The sequence below is a fragment of the Apaloderma vittatum genome, unplaced genomic scaffold (genome assembly GCF_000703405.1).
Source record: "Apaloderma vittatum isolate BGI_N311 unplaced genomic scaffold, ASM70340v1 scaffold10237, whole genome shotgun sequence".
Lineage (NCBI taxonomy): Eukaryota > Metazoa > Chordata > Aves > Trogoniformes > Trogonidae > Apaloderma > Apaloderma vittatum.
The window spans coordinates 66,951-72,996 of record NW_009725704.1 but is presented as its reverse complement, the minus strand read 5'-3'; positions in this window follow the sequence as shown (position 1 = coordinate 72,996).

Sequence of the window (6,046 nt, the reverse complement as noted above, 5' to 3'; positions counted from 1 at the left end):
ATGCATATGAATTAAACCTGCGCGTTCTTACTGGACACCTAGGTTTTATTTTATTATTTTTTTAATTCTTTTGTTTTCTCACAGACCATCAGGAAAGAGCTGATGTTGTAGATAAAATAGGGATTACATGATTCTGAAATGACGAGTGATACAGTTACATAAAGTAAACAGCGAAAAAGCGTTTTAATAGTTTTGAGTTTGTTTCCATGAGGATGCGAACACATTAGTGTTTTACAGCAAAATGAGGAGCTTGCGACTGAAGTGGTGGGAAGGGGAATGTTGGTGTAGGACTCGGAACTAGCCCTCATAACGTTTGCAGGAGCCGTGCGGAGTGGGCTTATGAGGCAAACAGAGATGTTGAAGGGGATGCCCTGCTCTGGAAAGGGAGGAATAAAGGTGACTGGGAAAATTCCACTGTGTGTTAGTGATGCAAAATTGTAAAGCGGCATTAGTGTGGATAAAAGAGAACCAGCTGGGCTGAAATTGCTTAGGGAAGAGCTGATAAGAGATTTTGCTGCGATAGCGCAAGAGATCTACTGCACGTAGGCCAGGATTTAAAAATGGGTAGAAATCTCGTAATGTGGTTAGAGAGAAGTACTTCTGGGTATTGTCACTGTGAAAGACTAACTCGCCACACCAGAGAATGAATGATGTTGGTAATGGCTGAGCACAGAGAGCTGTGTTACCTGGTAGTGTCATCATCAGATAGTGGCTGCGGCCATAAAATCAGTGGAGTTAACTGTAGATGTGGCTTTGAGAAGCACGGAACATGCTTCAGGGAAGCTGGACATAGAAGTGCACTTGGTTTGAGTGATCACAACCTAGTTTAAGTGAAACAGATAAACATGTATACCAGCGTCTGTCAAACGTCAAAAGAAACAAGAAGCCTTCTGGTGAAGTGAGGAGCTTGGAAACAGAGGAGGGCAGGAAATTCAATGAAGCGACAGGGGTAAATATTAGCACCTCAAATAACAGAAAAGACTCCACCTAGGAAATTACCTCAGAGCTGATGATTCACCTGATCATGGCGTCAGGATGTGGTGAGCAAACACAAAACCTCTGGGAGGCGTGGGCAAAAAATCAGTTTGTAAAGGAAAGTGTATCTTGAGGATCAAGAAATCCAGTGCTAAGACAGGGGCTTCCACCTCTGCAAACAGGGTGATGGTGTTGCGGAGTGTATTGGAACAGATGACAGAAAGTGCTTTGGTCACACAAAAGAAGGAATCACTGATGTGCATGGGGACAGGGAGTTGAGTAAAGATGATCTGGGTATGATCCCAGAACTGCAGGGATTGTTTCTCATGAGTATGACACTGAAAATGTTTCGCAGATACATGATATGGGAGCAAAACTTTTAATGCCTTGAATTTTAATCTGACAATCTGTAACCCGGAGTGCTAAAGCCTGCCACTCTTGAAATCTGAACTCTTGTTAGCAGAGGTTTTACTACTGCTGGAAGCAAGCGGTGGCGTCTTCTACATGGAAAACAAGAAAGGTGGTTTCTGTGGGTTGGCAGGAAGATAAAGAGGCAAGTGATAAATAGCTAAGTATGAGTCTTCAGAAGCAGGCAGGGCTTCAAAATAAGATTTATAGACAGGTGGAAGTGGTGGTGTGGAATGTCATTGGGTATAAAATGTGGCATGAGTTTGCGAGAGGAAGATTATGCTGAGCTAACTTGTTTCTAGATGAAAGCATGCGTCTGTTTGGACTTTTGTAATATCTCATAAATCATCATAGCAGAAGTTGCTTTTTAAAGAAAATTGGAATTAGCAAAAGATATGAAAAGTGTGTAAGAAATTGGCTGCCCCAGAAGCTAGTAACGTTGCACAGGCTGATGGGCGAAGCAGATAGATGTCTTCTGCTTATGGTGTGGCAGAAAAAGTAGGAATGTGTGTGTCAAGGTTGTTTTCAAGACAAGTCCTAATGGTTTAGTCGATTTGGAAATAGATATATGTAACATGTGAGGAATTCAATGACCCTGAGGACCACAATAATGAAAATGAGTTGATGTTAGGTAGAAGAGCTGTGCTCTTAAGGGCACATGACAAGAATTTCTGAAAAACAGAAACCTTGGTGAAAGCAGAGGTGTTGGAGAGTTCATGTGAGTCAGCACCATGGTGCTGATACACCGAAACTGATGAGATCTGTGACTTCTGCCCATTAAAAACATCAGGAAATTAAACGCAGAGTGAGGAGGAACATTAAGGTGGAGGATAGTGTTGACATAAGATATAGAAGGTATAAGTGTTCCATTAATTAAAGTGTAGGCTGAAAGTCAGGAGAGATTTTAAATGGCTTAAACAGCACAGGTGATGGGAGGAGCAACGTTACCGTCAGTGACCCGAGAGGGCCCTTCCAGTATAATGATCCTCACAGCACTAACTTCATTGTGTTGTGAATTACTGCTCTGACAACTTCTTGCTGTAGACAAATTGTATATTCATGTAAAATTTTGGTGTAACATATTGCTTTGTTTTAAATTTTAATAGTAATTAAAAAAAAACAACAAACAAACTATATGCAAGGGAACTTAACGCATATTTAATTGTTACCTGAGGCTGTTTATTTTAGTTAATGATTTTGATTCTAATGGCATTTAGCCTTATGGAATTCCACTTTCATTTTGATGGACACTTAAATGTATGCAGACAGCATAGGTTTCAAGGGAACAGTCCTCGGTATAATCTTTGCCACTAGTCAGACCCAGTTGTGGTTTGGTTCTTAGTGTACATACTGTGTCAAAACTGAAGTATTGGCAGGTGAATGCTAATGTGTTTGGGAGACGCAGCTCCCTTGGGCACTGAAAAACTGCTAGGAGGAGCAGCCGTTTGGCTACTTCTCCCAGGCAGAGTTAAAATCATGTGCTCAGGTGTTAGCCTCTAGACTGAATTTTGTAAAGCATGTTCTGTGTTCATAAACTTAGCTTAAAACCTCTGAATGCTCCCAAACCATCCTTTTTAGTGTCCTTCTGGGGGAATATTCTAACTGACCCATGTCCAAAGACCTTGTATGCAAAAATGTTGGTGCCAATGTAACTGTCCTGTTTCTACAATCTCTGTATGTCCTCTGGAGATGAGTACTGTCTGAGCAGTTTGTATGCCAAGAGTAAAGTCAGGCTGCCAAAGCATTAGTCTGCAGTGTTTTGTTAGATCTCCTGATCCTGCCTGGGAATCTCATTCAGTTACACTGTAACTCATATTCTAAATAGTTCTTTTATTCTTTCTTAACACACAGTCACCTTGTTTATATCTCCTAGATATTAATTTTTTCTTTGGTTTGGGAACTTAAGCAAGTATTCAAGTAACACAATATTTTCATTAAATAATATTTTCATTAAAACTATTTTTCAAACTAGACTAGTCCTGCTTCATTATTTGGTGCTGGAAAACACAGGTCCTGTTTTTCCTGGGAGCTTATCATTTGCTGTTGTATGGTGGGATTTTTTTGCCTTTTTTTTTTTTCCTTAAAGAAAAAAAAAGGTTACTGAATCCTCCACAGGTTTTAAGTTTCTCTTCTTGTGAATTATCTTGATGCCTTTCAGGGCAAGCTTGTGCTCAATCCTGCTTGACAAGTAGCAGTGTTCCAGTTGGTTGATTGCTTGCAATCCTGTAATTTAAACCGAAACTACCAGAAAATATTCTAAGGCTGTGATTAGGTGGTGATCACTTCTGGTGTGATTAGTCAGCAGCTCTTGTTCCAGGTTGCATCTCAGTTAAACTAAACTGATAAATCTGAAAAGCGAGTGTGGAAACCTGAGTCGTTCAGGAGCCTACACAGATGACTCCAGTTCTATTGTTGACAGAGGAGAGAAGCACATGCCAGCCAAAGGAAAAGCACAGAAGTTGTTTTATTCTGTCTGTATTTCCTTCTTTTTCTTTTTTTTGTTTGGTACCAGAGTACTTGTGTATTCTAGGAGCTCTCACCTTGCCATGATGAGGCTGTGAGATTTGACCTAGGAGCTCTGGCAAGATTCTAGTTGTTTAAGTAGCCTTTACTTGTATATACAATGTCTGAGCAGCAGATGTATGTGCTTTGTGTCTTGGACAAAATTATTCTGTAAATAAGTGTATCAGTTTAACCCCCCCCCCCAAAAAAAAACCACCAAACCAATTTGTCCACTCATCTGGTTTCTGGGTTAGTTTTAAGGTTTTAGGATTTTGTGGTTGGTTTGGTTTTGTTTTATTTTCCTCTCTGGCTTATTTTTTTGCACTGAAGCTTTTCTTGTAAACTAGTTGAACTGTTGGCTTGTCAGCAAAATCAGTTTACCAACTCAGACTGGCTCCTAGCAGACTTAATACGTCTGTCTCTCTTCCTGCCTTCTGGTGCAAGGATATGGTTTTCATTATGTGTATTTCCTTTGTCTTTGACAGCTGGGGACATACATGAATTGAAGTCTATTTTCTGTAAAATTCAGTAGCATAGGTTTTGTTCAATTAAGGCATTTCTACTAACTTAAAACACTGTATTTCTGAACCTTACGGAACTTGAAAGAAGGATAATTTATGCCACTGAAAATTAGAAGCCTCCTTTATTGCCGGCCCAGTATTATTTATCTTAAATATCTAAAAATTCTGAAAGATTTGATTAATTATTTTTTCCCCTAATCAGGCACAGATTCAGGTGCTGTCTCTTCTGATCATAAAATTGTTAAAAGTTGAGGAGAAATACATAACCTGCAAGAGAACTCCTTAAAGCAAAGCGGCCAAAATGGCATCCAATGGAATACATTTTCCGAGAGCATCACACAGGAACCTACTCCAGTACATTACACCCAGGCTGCTTTTTCACTAATAAAACAAAGGCTGCAACAGAGCATTGAAAAGAAGCGACAGCTTAGATTACTGTTTAATTCACCTCTTGGTTGGGGAACCAGGTCGCCTGACAGAGTTGTCTGTGTTGCCAGCGTCAGGAGGATTAAGCTCTCATAATCTCTGTGATTTGAATAAGAGATTTTGTTCCTGTCCTCACTGCTCAGTTCAAAGCAGCTGCTGAGCAGAAACTTCAGTGAATCTTTAGCAACGCGCCTGTGTTGGACAGCCAAAAAAGGAAGAAAGATTTTGGAGGATTTCTCCTAGCTGTGTTTTTTTGCAACTAGTTTTAGTGTTCGGATGGTAAGTGCATGTATGTGAGGCTGTTCTGTTGAATCAGAGAAGTTGGCTACATCCTGCTTCCGTTCTGGTTGAGAGGTGTTCTGTTACACAAACAGCATGAAATCCATTTCTCCAATATCACACTCTCTTAGTTCACAAGCACAACACAACAAAACTTCACTCTGTGTGAGTGTGTTTTAGCACTTCTCAAGAAATATGTAGCTGATGCAGAAAAATCAGCTGGAGGTGATGCTCACCTGCCTGGGCTAGGTTAGGCCAAAGCTGGGAGAAATTACTCAGTCAACTGATGTGTATGTATATACCCCTGAGGAATGGCAGTAGTGGTAATGAGGGACTTAGAGTGCTTCTAGACCCACAAAATTTGAAGAAGGGTTTTCTTTTGTGTATTGTGCTTGTGGGGAGGCTATTTTATTTTTTATTTTTTAATAACAGACTGTATTTGCTATGTCAAATGGGTAGCAAAGCATCTTTCCTTTCTGAGTGATGCTCCTTTTCTTTTCAGTGGAGAGTGACATGGGTTTGCTTGTGTTGTCTGCCTACTTTAAAACATCTGATACTGCTGTCAAATGACAGCAGACATGTATAGCAAAGAGGCCAAATTATGAAGCGAGGTCTCCAATGCATGTGTTACTCCTTGCTATTGAAGAAATACCAAGCCAGAATTCACCTGGAATTGCCTGTTGTCACTCTTTCGTCTTAGCTATATTGGGGATGGAGGAGATTAACAGTAGAATAAACTATAGGAGACTCTACTTCCCAAAATGACACCTGTGGGTCCTATGCCTGGAAGCTGGAGGCATATTAATGTATAGAATATGTACGGCTGTGTCATCATGTCATGCTCTTTCTTGGGAATTGTCTAGGTGTTTGCATGGACAAGACACCAGGGTAAATGGTCTTGTTCTGCAGCCCTTCCTACCGTGATACGACTTCTC